Raw genomic sequence first — 19,106 nt, 5'->3', positions numbered from 1 at the left:
TTTAATAACAAATTTCAAAATTTTTTATCACAAGTTAAAATTTACAGCCATTTTTATCATAATGACAATAAAAAATAAGTAAACAAACATTTTTGTAATTATTAATATTATCCTCTATTGGTGGGTATATTGTGAAACTGATCCACAAGCGTGTGTCTGGAAATGGTAGAGCCTGACCCTTCAACCTCACTACGTCTGTTTGTATAAAACTTTTCACATTTCTCTTTGTACTAAGAAGTGTTCTAAGCTTCCTGCCACATTCTCAAAAAAAATATAGTGTAGCTAGATTTTTTGTCTTTCTCTTTTTGATTTCATACACAAGCTCCATATATCTCTTAGCAGCCTTGTTCTGCCATGCAATTTTCACCAAATTATCAATTGCTTCATTCCATAGAAAGCATCTCTATATACACATTATAATATAAGAGCAGTTAGTCATTTTACATTTCACAGTGGTACAATACACATATAATTTTATTCTTACTTTGAATTCTTGTCAATAAACATCCTTCATATCATTTGGTACAGTCTTCCAACAGTGACCTTCCACGATCAATCACTATTTTATTATAAGAGTGATTTGGCGAAAATTCCGATGGATACAACCTATATTGGTAGTTATTAGTATTTAAAGGATACCAATGAATTTAAAATTAATAAAAGAAATTAATAAAAAAATAATTCATTCTTACATATTATTAATAAGAGATCTGTTAGAATGACTGTATGTCGCCTGCAGAAGTGGTGGAATCTATAGATGACCTAAAAGGATAGAGTGATGTAGATGGCGATGCAGAAGCTGGTGCAAAAGCTGATGCCGTAGCAAAATAGAAGCTGGTGCAAAAGCTGATGCCGTAGCAAAATAGAAGCTGGTGCAAAAGCTGATGCCGTAGCAAAATAGGATGCATGATGAGGTGACTGTGCATGCCATGCCGAAGGTCATGGAGCTGCATTGGGACATAGAGGAGCTGAAGTGGGATGAAGAAGAGCTACAATAGGAGGTGGAGGAGCTATAGTGGGACATGGAGCTGATGGTGGACAAGTTATGAGACTTATGTACTCTTGATGCAAGTGGTACCCATATTTGGAGCTGTTATCACCAAGTTCCATGGACGTCCATGGCACTTGTGACTTATGATCTCTTGCTTCAACTGCAGGTGGCTCATCCTTACTTGAATGGTCAATTATCCAAATTGGTCCCTTGGCCTTTTAAACATTCCTCGTGCCCTACTCCCATCATTTTTATGATCCCTCACTTATGAAAAAGAAATAATAATTTTGTTAGTACAAAATAATTCCGTGAATACAATAATATTAAATAATAAACTTGCAAATATACTAAATTACTTATAAAATTTGAATATAGACCACTATAATACAAACGAGAATGTAAATTAATTTATTTATTTCGATGTATCACATTCAAACTCATTATCACCACCTATATCTTCATCTAAACTAGGATCAGTAAGGAAATCATTTACATCCATGCAAACATCATAATGAATTTTAGTCATTCCTCCACTTGGATCATTCATTGAATGTTGTTCATTTACATCATCCAAATTTACTTCTGCATTTTCAATTTCATTTTCTTGAAAAGGTATATTTGTCTTTGAAAACATATCAGTTACTTTTACAACAGGTCTACCTTTAACTTTCATCACACCCACCAATAATTTTTGTCACAGTGCTTACTCGAGTATGAAGCATAAATGACTTGAGTTGCTTGAGAGGCTAACACAAAATGTTCATACTTATTGACTTTTGCTTATTATTAATAGTAACTATTCTATACTCTCTATGTATCTTAGTTCAAGTATTTGGTATTGGATCAAATCAATCACATTTCAACAGTAAGATCCTCTTAATAGGTAACCCTACATACTCCAATCTCAAAACTTCTACCAACTGTCCATAGTAGTCACTTTCTTTTGAATTGTAATTGCTTCCTTTTATACAAATACTAAAATTCATTATGTTCATGTTAGAACTTTCCTTAATTGTGTTGAATTTTAATTTGTTAACTATATACCCATCAAAAGTTGTGACACTTCTCAGTGGACCTTTGGCAAATCGTTCAGAAATTGATTATCTACATTATTCTGCAAATCATGTGCATAATTATAAAACTAACTGAGAAACTCTCCAATTTTCCATCAAGAACTGTCTCTATGATATTTGATTGTACTAAAATTATTAATACATACTCGATGTATGTTTTCACTTCTAGACAATTTAAGAGAATGTATGTTTGAGCGGCTCGAATTTCATCTTCAGTCATATACCTTGATGTCCTCTTTTCTAGTGTTCTACTTAAGTATTTGAATACGCTTAATTTAACTAGTACATCACCATTAGTAAATTTACGCAAGTTTCATGGCATCTTTTGGTGTCTTATCATGACATGTGGTTCAAAATAATGAGCATAAAAAGCAGATGCTTCTTCCAATAAGTAAGCATTATATATTGAACCTTCCACCTTGGCCTTATTTTTAACATTGTTCTTTAACTTTCTTAGGTATATGTTGGTGCACCCTAACAGTTAGCAAACTTTTATGTGTGAATCAATGAGGTTATTATACTAAGAACTATACCTCTCAAATGGACACATCCACCGATATTGTAATAGTCCGGCAATTGATCCTTCATATGCAAGATGTACTCGAAAATGTTCCATTGAATCAAATAGGCTTGGAAGAAGTATTCATTCAAGCTTACAAATGATCATTGGAATCTGTTCATTTAACCTTTGCATGTTCCATCCAGTAACTGTAGTTGAAGTAAGTCCTCTAAAAAATTTATTAAGTTATATTATTGGCTGCCAAACAAATTTGGCAACAACTCTCTGAAAGCTATAGGAAAAATGTGTTGCATGAAAACATGACAGTCGTGATTTTTCATTCTAAATAGTCGAAACTTCCGGCTGTTAACACATCTTCCTAGATTAGAAATGTATCCATCAGAGAATTTTAGTGTTTTCGGCTAATCACACAGTATCATCTTTGATTTCTTATATAAATAATAACTTGCTTTTGAATATTTTCCACTGATTGGATCTTTATTTAATTATAGCTTTTATATGTTTCCCTCAAATCTTCTCGTGATTTTATATTATTGTTGTCTTCCCCTTCACATTCATAACCGTATTGAAAATATACACAAAAACATTATTTTCAATATACATAACATCCAAATTATGGTGAATCATGTTTGATGACCAATATGACAAATCTCATAATATGCTTCTTTTACGCCAACCAGTTATTATCGATATCTGACTATTTATTTATGGGCCTTTAGTCTTTCTTACCCGCATCAAGCCAAACGACTCAATCTCCTTTAAAATGTATTCCCCAGGTCTAATTGGTGGCAGTAATTTAACGAAAAATGTCTTATTTCGAAGGAAATGGTGATCTTATGGTAAGAACTTCCGATAGCTATCGAACCATATTTATTTACCTCCTCTCATCACGGTAAAAGCATTATGTCTCGCTGTGCTCCACCCTAAGAGCATTGAACAAATAGAAAAGTCACTAATAGTCCATATTAAAGTAGCAAGCATGATGAAATTGTTCTTATGGTTAGCATCGTAAGTGTCAACACCAACTTTTCAAAGCTCTTTCATTTCATTAACTAATGGTTGCATGTATACATCAAGCATCTCTTTTAGATTCTTAGAACCATAAATGATAATCGTTACAAACATATACTCATTTTTCATACACCTTTAGGGTGGAAACTTTTATAGAGCTAACACTATCGGCCATGAAGAATATTGCTGACCAGATTGACTGAATGGTTGAAAGCCATCAGTGCAAAGGCAGAGTCAACATTTTGGGCCTCTCTTGAAAACATTGGATGAGTTTGGTTGAAAAGCTCCCAAGCAGGTGAATTTGAACAATGACGCATGACATCATCCGCATTTGCATGGTCATTGTGCCGAGTCATGTGATTTGCTGTAACAGATGAAGTATAAAGCCTTTGCAAAAAACATGGTGTTATAGAAAAATAATACATCTTCTTATATGGTATAAGAATCTTACCTTTTCAAACTGTTTCTCTTTGTCATTTGAGCCTTGCATAGTCATAAACTTTGTATCTGGTTAGTCCCCTATCATCTCTCTAGCAAATCATAGAACCATTAACACAACAATGTATCTTTTTGACAGGAAGCCCTAACCCTTACATTAGTTTTTTCGTGGAATAAAAATTGTCTATCATGATATTGTCACCCGATAACATCTCCTTTATAAGTTTACAAATTTGATCAAAACACCTCTCTGAAAAATAATGTTTCGCCTTCGGGTTTAGTAGACATGAAACCGCTAATAATTGAGAGTGATTTTGACATTTGAGCCACAATTCTTGCTTTGCTACACTTTAGATATCATATAGTGTTTATGCAGCGGCATTTGGCAGTTCCCGTCTCATTATTTATTATGTGAGAACTAGCTGCATCCATGACCATATCTTCAAACCACTTAAAATGAGCATGATTGTCATTGTCAAAGTCTTGAGAAGAGTCTAATACTGCATTATCAAAACCATGATGCACTTCAGTTTCACTGTGCAAGTACCAAACAAGGTATTTTGCACAAAAACATACTTCATTATATGATACTTGATTGTATTTTCATTTCGAAAGCTATGGTTTTGACACTTAAATCAGATACAAGAACAACGAATATGATCACCATTTAAATAACCTGGATAATTCTTAGCTTTCTTTATAAATTCATTTATTCCCTCAAAAAATTAAGAGTTCAGTAAATCCTCTTTGAGACGAGAATACATCTAGCTTCTTTCAATGGTTAACAACTTTGATTAGTATGCTAATATGAAAGTGGAATATTTACTAGCAATGTATTTTGAAAATAAAGTTGCAACTTGGGTATAGTGTTAAATAGTTAAGTGACAATAAGAAAAGGAATTTCTATCTAACAAATAGGATTTTAATTAACTAATTATGGTTATTTCTAGTGCAAAGGGAATACTCTTCTACTCATTCACAGACACTTCATAAACAAGCAGAGTGCAAAGAACTCTTAACTAAAATGTTGCCTTCTCTTTTTCCATATATTTTTTTCTAACAAAAACCACCTCATTACAGCTTATTTAATATACACAAAAAAGAGGAAACATTATAATGAATATTGTTGCACCACACTATGTTCTAGTTGAATTATAAACATTATAATATCCATGAGTTAATATTTCATATAAATAATGTGCAATGCATTTGCAAACTAAAATCTCTACCATTTTTGCACATTCCATTTATTCTTTACCACAACATTATTAATGAAGCGTTACTGATCTATACTAAAATTTAAATTCAGGAATATGGATTCTTATAAAGCAAATGATGCATTTTTAAGCAAAATAACTACAGTTATATGACTATTGAGTAAATAATTTCTTCCCCGCCTTTCTTTTCACCTTTTTCTTCTTTAGAAATAAAGATAAGTAAATAAATAAATAAAAAAGAAACTATTCCATGATTTAAGAGCACCATTAACCAACCAAGACACACAAAACAAGTAATAAGGTCCAGAAGACATGGACCATATATACTCATCGTCAACTCATAAAAATACAATTAAAACAGAAAAAAATAATTTTAATTACATCGCGATATAACCACAAAATCTGAAATTCTGATTTTTTAATTCTTTATGGACATTTGAACAATGGTTACTGCTAATCCTCAAGCCATTCAAAATGTTGATTTGCCAGCAAAGCTGAAATACTCTCTTTGTGGCACCTTTTTCGAAGAGGCCATGATGATACCATGCTGTTAGCATACTTTTTATGAGAAATGTAAGTGCTTCTAGTGGTAGTAAGCTAATGTTATTCATACTTCCTGCTTTTTTCACATTTTATTGTTTGTGATTAATCAGGATTATGTATTTTCACTTTTTATAATTTAGTACCATATTTACCTACACAAGTTTTTGGTAAAGGCTTAAGCTAAGATTTCTTCTCATTTATCAATTCTTGCAAATATACAAGCATTAACTGTCTAATTGGGTGCAAGCATTCGACAAGTGCTTATTGAGAAAAGAAATCGTCCCAAGTGCTTATCTACTAAACATACAGTAGAAGATTTGCTACCGAATGTTTCTCTTAGACAAGCTATTGAACATTTCCTTAAATCTCGAATTCTACTCAGAAGTTCAGACAATGCCTTTGGATGTGCCCCACGTAGGAAAGTTCAATCTTGCTTGAATTTGCTCAATTTCCCAACTCCTGAATTTTTAAGAAATTGTAGTATAAAATGGTGCATAAATTCTTGGTTGACCAAAAACAGAAGGAGAATTTGGAATTCAAGTGAAAGAAATGTCATGTTTTTGTGAGAATTCATAAAAACAAAAGAAAAAAGCATTGTTGTTAGTTGTATGCTCTACAACCAATCTATTGGTTGTATTTAGACATTATCTTTCATGTATTTAACATTTTAATAAAATGCATTCATTTATCTTTAATATTCATTTAATTGAATTTCTAGTAAAGATAAAATCTATAAGACAATATTATTTTGCAAAGGAAATTATAATATGTTATAATTGTGAGATTCCTATTGTATTTATATAATATTTCTAAATGTTCCTCGTCAATGTTTTTGTTATTTTTGGACACTTATTAGAGATGTAGAGACTGATACATATTATGTTTTTTCATTTTCAAATGAAGTATTTAATTTTATAGGTTAAGACATGTGAGATATCTAGAACTATTATGTATATGCTTATTTTATATAAATAAGTACATTGAAATGATCCACCGAGAATTCCATATGGAGAATTACCTGTGTCTATCGATTACTCTAAGTGATGGTTGTGTAAATGATTTTCTGACTTGAAATCACTAAATCATCTTATATAGGGATTTCTATCCTTTAATTTATCTTACACATTGTTTAGTTCATGAGTAATAAATAGGGATACATTAGGTATAGTAGAAATTGTATGAAGATGTTTATATGATTGAGATAGAATTCGTCACCCTAGGTTAATTAGAAAATATTCCATTTATTATCTGCTAGCATTAATTATAAAATCCTTGCGCAAGGTGGAATGAAATTAATAAATTAGATTTGGAATTTTATTTGATAGGTTAATGGTTATTACAAAGAGAACTAACATGATTTAACATGATAGATATGCTCTATGCATTAATTGTTAAATCGAAACATTAGTGATAAAAGAATATTAATTACAATAAGAAACTATGCACTGAAAGTTGAAGTTAAACCACTATTGATATTTTAAATATTTGAATAGTCTTGACATGTTAGCAGACTATGTTTTTCACCTTCAAATTAATTAATTATTTAATTATATTTATCGCCAATATATTTAAAACCTAATGGTTCATACAAATAAAAAATAGCATGAGAAAGTAAAATAAGAAGTCAAATCAAGTAGGACTTGATTGCATATAAGTTTTATGACATTAGGGATAAAATTGTAATTTGCAAGGATTACAAGTTTGACCTATTAAATTAAATAGAGACTTAATTGATTTTATCTTAAAATTTTTATGGCATATTTATTAAAGTTCTGGACTATAATTATAATTTATTTATTTAAATAAATAAATATAATTATTATACTAAAACCTTAGGAAATTAGTATAAAAGGCCATCTGATCATAGCCTAGGTAGTCTCTAGTTTGGTCATTAGAATTTCACAAAAAAGGTGGAGACCTAGCAGCTAACACTTTTCTTCTTCTCTTCCCTTAGAATAGTTTTAAGTTCTTTCAATTGATATTCTGTGTAATATTATGTGTGGATATCATTAGAGGTCATACACTTGAAAAGTTTGTGGTTTGCGACAACTCAATCGAGTCGAACAGTTTCATGTTTTAGCTTCAAAGAAAATAACAATGTAATTGTTTTCTCTACACTTTATTGCATTAATCACTTAAAAATGTGATCCTTGTTGGGAAAAAAAAAAATTAATTTTCATGTTTTTCATTGCGCATCAATTTGATTTAAACCCAACAGTTGCCTCAATCTCCATGTGCTATAGGAAGAGGTTCCAATCAAATTACTGGAAAATCAGTTGGTGGCAAATCATTGCTCTATCATAAGCTAAAAGAAATAGATGCAGGAAAACATGGACCTGGACATCCTGTGGGTTTAGAAAGAGGAATTGAGGACTTGGTTTCTGATTTCAAGGGGAAAATCAGCCCAGGCATGAGGAAGGTATAATTTGTAAAGTTTTCTCCTGAGTTTATTTCTAAGTGGGTTTTGTACTGTTTGTCTTAATTACTGGTGGCCTGTCTTCATTTTTCTTTGTCGCATCACCTCTTAACTTTTTTGTGCTTCTCATGTGTCTGTCTAGCTGAGCCTACCATGAAGAAGAAGAAAGCATCATGGATGAACAGTGCAGGTAGAATTTGCATCTAAATTCTCACATCTTACCTTTTTGTACAGTATAAGCATTTTTTCTCACCTAAGCAAAGCATTTACGTTTCTCATGGCCTTTTGAACAATATGATTGGAAATGTTAGGTATAGAGAGAAATGAAAGCCTTGGGCCTTAGAGAATGAAAAACCAAAATGGTGGTTGTATAGAAAAATTCACTATATAGTATACTGAACATTGAATGTCCCTATTAAGCAAAGGACATAAGAATTCAGAAAAACCTAAAATATTGCATTTATAACAGAAATTAAAATGCAGTTAAGCAAATCCCCAATTCTTCATTTTAATAACAAATGACAAACCACAACTAAGCAAACTTCAAACAAAAAATCACAGCATTTCAATTCACTATTTCACCATTTTTTTCAAAGCACAAACCAGAACTATCAAGTTTTAATTGAGTATAGGCTTACCTTCAATTGAATGTTTGGGACAGAGAATAAGGTTGTCGAGGAGTGTTTTCAAACTGATGATGTCGGTGATGCGGTCTACTGATGAATGGTGAGACAAGAAGAGAAATTCAGAAATGGGGGAGGGAGAATTAGCTAGGGATTTCACAAATGGAGAATTGAGGGTTTCTGTTAAGAACATGTATAAAATCATTTTAGAGTTTAAAAATCAATAATGGATAAATTCTATTAGTGACAATACTAGATGCCAACTATTTTATGCACTAATAGCTTTTATGATGCAAAGAAGTCCATTAGAAAATTTATAACTGAGTTGTTATTATATTATTACAATCAACGTTTATAGAAATTATTTTTATCTTGTATTAACTTAATGAACATATCAACTATATCATACAAGAAGCTTAATTCCTACTAAATGTATTTATATATCATACACTATGAATAAAGCCTACTGAATATAATAAATAATTCCTATTAAAATTAAAGCATTAGACTCATCGTATTATATTCTCTTATACTATTTTTTGTCATTGCGATAGATCAAAATCACATGCAACCACTCACATTTACTATAGTAATAATTCATATAAAATGTTCCACGGTTGAAATCAAATCGAATTAAATAAATTAAAAATTAAAAAATTTATTATTCATAAAAATTAAATCAAATTAATTTTGGATAGAATCAAACTGAATTGAATCAGTATGATTAGATTTGATTTAATCAGTTTGAATTTTTAATAAATTTTTTATTTTTTACACTTATGTTTAATATTTTAAAATTTAATTGAAATATTTTAACCTTAATTATAATATAATTTTTCTATATTATTAAAAATAATATACTATTAGTGATAATAGATTCGCTTCGTTTTTTTAATTACTTTTATAAAAAATAAATTAAACTAAAATAATTAAAAATTTTAAAATAAAAAATCAAATCGAAATGAATGAAAAATCAAATTGAATTTTTAAATTAATTCAGTTTGATTAATTTTTTAATTTAAACTAAATATTATTCACTTTGATCTATCGCAATGACAAAAACACTCAATGACAAAAACACTCGTGCTGGCACTCACAGGCTTAGCTTGGTAGTAAGTGCATCCGAGTAAATTTGAGAGATCTCATGTTTGAATCCCCAATTTCCAGTTCAAAAAAAAAAAAAAAAAAACACTCGTGCTGCATACTAAGTGCCAAGTTTAATTTTTAGGTATTACAATTTCTGCATTAAATACCAAATAAAAACATATGGAGCACTTATATCTATATGTCGATATTTCGTACTAATACTTGTTTATAAAACAATAATTTATATTTAAAAAATTTATTTTGTATTATTTAATTTTAATTTAAAAAAATATAATTTAGTAATAAATTTATATATAGTGGTGAAGAAGAAGTCATTTTTTTAAAAATAATTTATTTATTTTTATTAATAAAATTTAAATTTTTTATGTATTTCAAACGTAAAAAAAAAATATAAAAATTTTTTTTGGGTATTTTTTAGTCGGATATAAGTATAAATTACATCTGATTGTTTTTAAAAAATAATTACTCGAAATTATCAATTACATTTTGAAGAAAAATTAAAATGTAATTCATGAATCAAACATACAATTTACAATTTACAAGATCTCTACCATATTCATTCCACTAGTCTATGTATCATTTTATAAAAATTTAAAGTGTAATTATTAAAATTTCTTAATGATAAATCAAACTATTTTTTATCTTTTATAAATATGGTTAATTTATATTTAATTGTTATAATTTTTATAAATTTAAAAATTAAATAAGTTATAATTTTATTTCAGATTTTTAATGCACTAATATAAAATAGTATAAGAGTGTAAATATATATTTAACTTTTGATCAAAAATTGCTATTTTTCTTTTATATATATATATATAAAATAAGATTCTAATGAATTCTTGATATTATCTCGTATATTTATATGAAGTAAAAAACTAAAAAAGAATAAGGAGAAAAAAATTTAGGAAGATGAAGCATTTATTGCAAACTCTTCTCTTGACGCTCCCAAACACTTGAAATATTGTATTTCTACAGTTTAAAGGTACACTTAGATTGTGATTAATCTTTATAATTCATGTTCTTCTAAATTATTAAAGGAAAATTATTATGAGATTTCTGAATTTTAAAAAAATTTATTAATTTATTTCTATTTTATAATCATTCAATTAAAACATGAATGATTAGTGGAATCAAGTGCGTCCTCGTAAAATATGAATCGAATGAAAAATGTTGAATTGGTCTTAGAGGAGTTTGAATCATGAATGATTAGTGGAATCAAGTGCGTCCAACATTGGGATCGACCCAAAAATGGCCTAAAGGCTCCAACGACGTTGCATTTCTCTCTTTAGCATCTATTTGCTGTTTGGAAGAGGGTTTCAATCATGGCAGACAGGGTTATTGGCCAGCGAGGACTAGCAATAATGGGTGGTGTGTCCTTTTCCTTATCCCTCTCTTACGACTTCTATCTCCTATCAGTTCAGGGATAATTAAATATGAAATACAAATCTTGAATATTGTAAATAACACTAACATCTTGAGAAATTCATCACATTACCAAATAAATTTTGAAAAGTTTAAATACAATTAAATAAAAAATTTAGGGTTTTACAAACAGTTAAATTTTCTTAGAATGATTCTTTAAAGACTTTGCACAATGATTCGAACTTTCATATCGATTAAAATTTATCTATATATTAAAAATATTAGGTCATCTCTCTTTTTTTTTTTTTTTTAACATGCAATATGAAATTATATCATTTAAATGTAAAAGCAACGAAAATACCAGTTACAATAAAGGACACAAGGCATCCAGACTATAGGTTCACTAAGAACAAGGCAATATAGCTCACAAACAGAGCTTTGTGACAGCATCAACCAAGGAATTTGCCAAATGAGGAATACACGAGAAGAAAAAATGTTGGAATTGAGAATAAATCTTTTTATGGTTACAATCGTTGCACTAATCACCCACAATTGTGAAGCGGTGGATTGATGAAGAGTGTCAGGGTCATGGAGTTTTCAAGGATCAAAACTGTAATTTTTCAACATTGGAATTCCTAGAAAGCAATATTAGGATAAAATAATAGAAATTAGTAGGAAGATAATGGCCGAGACAATTTGTTGTAATTCATTTCCATGTATTTGTTTTAGGGGGGGTGTCATATGAGACATGTTGATGTCTCCTCCTGCCATAGGCCAAGTTGTTCTTAAGGCTCTTTAGGGGGGAGTGACTAGTTGGCCACCAGCAGGGGCTGGGCCCAGTTGGCTACCGTAGGCCTACGGATATCCAAGTTGTGCCTTCACTCCTTGTAGACCGTCCCCCCTGTCTACAAGGGAGGTGAGAATTATTGTAACGATTGCATCGATGATAATGTATAATTACTATTTTGCCCCTATAATAAAATAAGTAGTCTGTTCATGAATTTCCATGTTCAGTTCTTATCTTTTGTACCTACTGTGAGGCTTCTGATGGCATGCTGTCTGTTGGCTTCGTTGTTCATTTATATAACATTGACTAATCAGGGTATTCATGTTCACAGGATATTGGGTGATTCTTAAGGCTGACTTGGCTTGAAGGTGTTCAAGTCAAGTGCCGCACGGTTCCTGGCGATTGCTAAAATCTGAAACCGTGACAATTGGTATCAGAGCAAGAAAGATCTGCGAGCAATATAAAGGAATGACGAAGTTTGGCATATGCACGAAGACCATTGAGAGAAGGGTGAGAATCGTGCTGCCTGGTGGCTTGTCTATACCACTTAAGAGGAGAAGGCGTTGGAGATTGATTCTGGTTAGAAGTGCTTTGAGGCACTAGAAATGGGAAAAAAAAATGAACGTTGTTGGCTATGATAGCCAAATTGGCGAGAGATTGAGGCCATCCAAAAACCTCTTTCATGCGAATGACACCCAGTGGGGTGATCTTGAGCATAAAGTGGGGAAAGGGGGAGGTAGTGACCTCCCAATTATGAAGCTACGAGGAGTAATAACACATTGTGAGGCAAAGAAGACAAAAGCATGAGCCTTCGGGCTAGACTGGCCATATTAACTAGAGGTGCTGCACGCTCCATCGGGACACCATTGGGAGAGAGGTAATAGCCTAGTACTGCACACTCCATTGGAAATGTCTTCTGGAGAGAGGGTAATGACTAGGTGCTACCTACTTCCTTTTAGTGGCCCTTGGAGAGGGAGTAATGATCTCAGGTATAGTGATAAGGGGGAGGATGAGCCAATAGAGCTTGAGGCCATCTGAGAATCCCGAGACCATTTCACTCAAAATTAAGGCAAGAGGCCTTCTAAGACATAATTGAGGCAAGAGGCCTCACAAGGCAGAATTAAGGCAAGAGGCCTTTTGAGACACGATTGAGGCAAGAGGCCTCCTGAGATAGAATTGAGGCAAGAGGCCTTCTGAGACAAAAGTGAGGCAAAAGCCTCTCATGTATTGTTTTGCTTGCAGGAATGGTGCAAGAATATTAAAGATAACATAGGAGAGACTATGAGCAATACTTCAGAAGTGAACCAGAGGAACATTTATTAATGGCGTGCATTACGAGCTAATGCCTATGAAGTAGGCAAGGGTGGAATCCCAGAACCTCAATCTGTGTCGTGGGATGGAGGTAAATGATTTTCTCTTTAATATGAACTTATTTGTTAATATTATTGGGAATTGTGATTGTGCATATATATAAAGAACAACATTTATGTGATCGAACTATAAAGCTAAATTTATTCCAAGGATGAAAGTGTAAAGTCTTATGGATAGAGAGCGTTCCCACTGGACATGAGAAAAGGGATATGAAATGGTAAGCTTCAATTTTACTACAAGAATGTAACATTCGTTATTCAAGAGAGTTGGTAAACTCCAACAAAGTGTTCATAAGGAAAGTACATAAAGGAATTGTTTAGCATATATGGCTAACACAAAAGAATGTGGCACTTGACTTTAATAGAGTAAGCGGATTGCGACAACAAATTCAAGAGACATGGATGAGCTTAAAACCTTCCTGAATATGGTGTAGAGCAAAGGATGACTAAGATTGAGTTGATTCTATTACCAAGGAGTTAAAGAGATGTTCAACTCTGGTATCTAATTGATAGCCGCCTAAGAAGATGGGCTAAAGCAGTAAGTGGGGGAGCGATCTGAAATGTGATTAACAAGATGACATAGAAGTGGCATAACTAAGCAGTATAAAGTGTTCTCTATGAAGAAAGCCATATTATTCTACAAATTGCTTGGACAAAAATGCTTTGAAGGTCTTGAAGGACTTGGTGAGTAAGGGAGGAGGGAACATAAGGTATAAATCATAGAGTTGTCAACTCTAGGTTGTTTGTACTTTCTTGTTCCTCCTCGTCTAAGGTAGTATTGTTCGCGTGAAGGTATCAAGCATGATAGAAATATTCTGCGAGTTGTGTGTCAAATAAGGGACATGGGACGGACGAGGAGATCTTTAAAGTCTCATGGAGGACTTTAAGAGAGGAAATGAGAATCGAAGCTAGTATAAAACAACATGTCATTGCCCGGTGTCAGGTACATTGGAGTTGATGCTACAAAGCGGGCACAGATACAAGATTCGTGGACCGTTTACACAATTGCTAGAATCAAGACTAAAACTGAAGTGGATGATATGAGGAAATAGAGATAAAGCAGACAACTTGAGTGCAGGGATTAATGTGAGCATGTCCTTTGACAAACTCGCTTAATCAAGGACATCAAAAAGCAAGATGGACTTCACAATTCCTTCCTGTAGTGAATCCGAGACGTTAATGGGTGTGGCGTCTCCCAAGAAAGACACAAGTTATCTCTGTATTGTCCAATAATTGTTCCTTGATAAAGGAGAGGTAAGCAAGAGTAGTGAAGAAGAACCTAGTGGCTATCCAGCACGAGGGGGTGCAAGAGTAAACTCGACAAAAAGTAGCATTCGATGAAGTATTGTCTATTTGTGAGTAAGTGGAACAAAATAAGTAAATAAATAAATGTGGTCATTATGAGAAATGGGTACCATGGTTATCAACTGTTATGATATTCTTTTATAAATTACTTGATCCTGGTGAGTAATTAGTGAGCAAGTTATTGCTCCTGTAACTCTTGCTAGGTTGTGCAACGTTGTTAGTGCAGAAAGAAGAGCCTTGAGGGATCCATGTGAAACACTGGTGTGGATGAGATGGTGATAGATCAAAAGTGGTAGTTGCCTCATCTCTCAAAAACATATCCTTTACAGGAATACAGAAAACGAGCATCAAAATAGGAAGGGCATACCCTAAAAAGGAAAATAACAATTACAAGAGTATGAAACAATGGATGATAGGTGCCAACCAACTATGATTGCCGAGTACATGTTCATTCTCTTTGAGGTAAGTGAACATTTTGATCGGACAACCAAGAGGCATGTAGGGTGACATTGGGCGAGAGTTGTATCAAATTCCATTGAGAGCAACAGGGCTGTGAAAGCAAGTAATTCACTCGTCCTACGACACAAGAAGGAGGATAAGTGGAAACTGGCAAAAGTGAGGACCAGTGAGCTAGTCAAAGGAGTGTGGGGCTCAAGGTAATGAGGAGAGATGGAGATCCTTAGTGACAATTCAGTACGAAAGAAGGGAATTTAACAAGAGGGAACTCTCTCACACCAGACAAGTATAATGCTTTGGTGTTTCCTGATATTATTCTGTCTTACTTCATTTTAGTTATTCATTTTTGAGATATTTTGTGTATTATTGAGTCAGGTTCCTCGTGATGTGGGACTTGACAAGTTGGTGCTAACAGATATTGTGACCATACAGGGTATAGCTTCCTTAAAAAGAGGATTGGAAAATAATGTATAATTAAAAGGACAAATTTAGTCCTACCCTTGTTGTTGAGCAGGAAAGAGACCTCAGGGCTAAACAAAAGTTCTCACAAGTGGATCAACATGGAAGAGGACCGAGATAGGTCGAGAAGCACAGGTTGCTTAAGCCAAGTTGGTGAGGCAAGTCGATGTTGAGAGCTATGATGAAAGCGGCATAATAAAGGGGGTATCTTCTAGTAATTTCTTATTATTGAATCATAATGATGATATTAATTGCTTTATGTATAGTCAATCTTAATAGCTGTTTTGAGTAGTCTTCTGCGGCTCATAGGGTTCAGTGGTCGTGGTTATTTGGTGTGTGATGTGTGTCGTTTTGTAAGCATTTTGCATTACCTACATTCTTAGGGAGAGAGAAAAGGAGATTAAGTGAGCATAATACCGGAGCTTATGAAGGGAGGACTGTAAAACGGACAAAAGAGAAAGAGAGTGTGGAGTGATCTCTATTGACAATGGAGACACCGATTTCTTAGGAGTATTCGCCGAGCTTCGCTGCAAGTGGGATAATGTGGTGTTATGTCAAGGGAATGGATAAAATCAGTTCAAGTCTTAGTGGTCAAGTGCGATTGGCACACCTGTTGAGTTGTAATGGGTTGTATTTTAGATGACTTGCTATACTAATTTGTATTTGAATCTGACATGGGTGGTACTAATCTTTCTTATAAGACTATTACAGGTTAATCACGATGTCGTGTGGCACGAATGTATACAGGTTGATAGATTTGTTGCCCGATGGGGTCATGCTTTTTGAGGCGAGGAGTAAGGTTGACAATTAAAGACGAGTAATGGCGAGACAGGTTTAGGAGAAAAGAACTAGTGATCAATGACTTCAGGAAATAAGTTCGTGCACAGAAAAGAACCAGTGATCAATGACTTCAAGCAATAAGTTCGTGCAGAGGAGGAGAGCAATAATTTCTAGCACCGTTTGCAGTAGTCTAAGGAATCAAGGGCAGAACATTTACCACCAGAAGATAGAGCTTTTGTAGTCTCATCATCATTAAGAAGTAGCAGTCCACAAAGATCAATTGGGAGGAGATACTAAGGATTAAGGCTGTCCAACAATTTAATGGAGCAGGACTGGGATCAAATCACACTACAAGCCTAAGAATGTCGGACTCAAAGATTGAAGAACCCCAACAAACCCAGTCGACGAGGACGTCGACCGTTTAAGTGGGGGAGTGTCAGGGTCATGGAGTTTTCAAGGACCAAAACTGTAATTTTCCAATATTGGAATTCCTAGAAAGCAATATTAGGATAAAATAGTAGAAATTAGTAGGAAGATAATGGCCGAGACAATTTGCTGTAATTCCTTTCCATGTATTTGTTTTAGGGGGGGTGTCATATGAGACATGTTGATGTCTCCTCCTGCCATAGGCCAAGTTGTTCTTAAGGCTCTTTAGGGGGGAGTGACTAGTTGGCCACTAGCAGGGGCTGGGCCCAGTTGGCTACCGTAGGCCTACGGAGATCCAAGTTGTGCCTTTACTCCTTGTAGACCGTCCCCCTGTCTACAAGGGAGGTGAGAATTATTGTAACGATTGCATCGATGATAATGTATAATTACTATTTTGCTCCTATAATAAAATAAGTAGCCTGTTCATGAATTTCCATGTTCAGTTCTTATCTTTTGTACCTACTGTGAGGCTTCTGATGGCATGCTGTCTGTTGGCTTCGTTGTTCATTTATATAACATTGACTAATCAGGGTATTCATGTTCACAGGATATTGGGTGATTCTTAAGGCTGACTTGGCTTGAAGGTGTTCAAGTCAAGTGCCGCACGGTTCCTGGCGATTGCTAAAATCTGAAACCGTGACAAAGAGCATTGTATAAAATTTTTTAATGCATCTTGCAAACAATGGACTGAAAATCTATAATTACAGCCAAGCATATGCCAACTAAACAACTCGAGCCTCCCCAACAAAAAGTGAAGAATACCAGCTCCATTTTTCTATGCCATGTACAACTAGTTCTAAACTATTAAAGGCAACTATCATAGCAGCAGAAGATAAAAACTAATATTTTCATGCTACATCATAATTAAGTTTATTGATATCTGATGACCGCTGAACTTCTCTACCCTGTTCTGGGGTCAAGCCCACGGTACCAGCCCATTATCTAGAGACCCTCAAGCCTCGCACACACACCAGGTCCGGTCCGCTCATCTCAAGATCGGGCTCCAATCAATTTCCTCAAATTAGGCCGGTCTAGCCCTTTGGGCCCGATGGGCAAATCCATTCTGGGTTCGGCCCATGTCTCTCCTTTCGGTCCAGCCCGGAATCAGAAGAAAAGCCCACTTGTCAATCGTGTGGGACCTTCTGCATGCACGCGTCTGAGAGAATCAGAGGCCGTTACGTATGGAGCAGGGATCTGATTTCCTAGTACGTCCATATCTGCGTAGCAGGGACAGGTGGCCCAATGGTAGCCAATCTGTTACTCGTCACTGACAGGCAAAGGGAAACAAATAAAAGGAGGATAATTCTCCTCAAAACAAAGGGTTTTTTTCCATTACTTAAAAAACCTCTGTAAAACCCTATTTTTTCTGTATCTCAGATTATCAAGTGGCGCCGTCTGTGGGAACGAAGGAGATCTTTCCATCACCGGAGTTTCACCCTCATAATACCCACGGAGATCCACAATGGCTAACCACGACGAGAACAACGTTGCTCCAAATGACCCGAGCTCTGCGCGGGAGGGGCAGCAGACCTCCAAACCGTCGCCCTCCAATTACCAAACACCGCCAAATGGCCGGGGAAGATAATGCAGCAAAGAGGCCTTGGTACCCTAGTGAATGCGTTGCTGGTGGTAGAGGAACCCCAGACCAATGAACCTCAATCTACCTACAATCGCCTCCAGATCGTCAGACGAGAGATGGAAAAGAGGGAAAACCAAAAGCCAGGGTTCGTCGAAGGAAGGTAAGGGAGTTGATAGGAAGCAACGAAGCTGATGATTATTCGGGCTTGGTTATAGAGCAGCGCCCCTTAAGTATCGGGGCAACATGGAGACAGAGGAAATAGTCAAATGTCTAGGTCGATCGAGGTGGACAAGCTCCGACTCGGTGTGTCGTCCAACTTAAAGACAAGGCAAGCTGAAATTCTCTGGTCGGCATCGTCAGCATCAATCCGTCCAGTCGTTGAGAGAACGACTAATCAAGCACCACTAATGAGACTGCCGATGGTCCCACCGGTTGGAGTAACAAAAGAGGAAAGAATCTGAGTTGGCACACCGACCTAAGGAGGAAGTTGCTAGTCTAGTCAAGCTCCAACAAATGAGGTCGGCGCGACGTGGAAATGGACCAGATGAACAGAGGTGATGATGCTAAGGACATGCCGACCTGAGTGAGTTCATTCTCCTAACTATTCTTATTATTGTGCGAAGTATCTTGGAAAATCATA

At 34.4% G+C, this 19,106-nt stretch overlaps 1 long non-coding RNA gene across 3 annotated transcripts; it reads left to right on the top strand.

The window, feature by feature from the left end:
* Positions 1–7,587: 7,587 nt before the first annotated feature.
* On the top strand, positions 7,588–8,480 carry LOC110602640. 3 transcript variants are annotated; one of them, XR_002485998.2, is made up of 3 exons: positions 7,588–7,892; positions 8,037–8,212; positions 8,352–8,480. It is a non-coding gene; the product is annotated as an uncharacterized LOC110602640 (long non-coding RNA). The 3 variants fall into 3 exon arrangements; XR_006348673.1 differs by having other exon boundaries at positions 8,012–8,212; XR_006348672.1 differs by lacking the exon at positions 7,588–7,892 and having other exon boundaries at positions 7,913–8,212.
* The last annotated feature ends 10,626 nt before the right edge of the window (positions 8,481–19,106 follow it).

The sequence above is a fragment of the Manihot esculenta genome, chromosome 15, assembly GCF_001659605.2.
Source record: "Manihot esculenta cultivar AM560-2 chromosome 15, M.esculenta_v8, whole genome shotgun sequence".
Lineage (NCBI taxonomy): Eukaryota > Viridiplantae > Streptophyta > Magnoliopsida > Malpighiales > Euphorbiaceae > Manihot > Manihot esculenta.
This window is presented reverse-complemented; position numbering and strand designations above follow the sequence as displayed.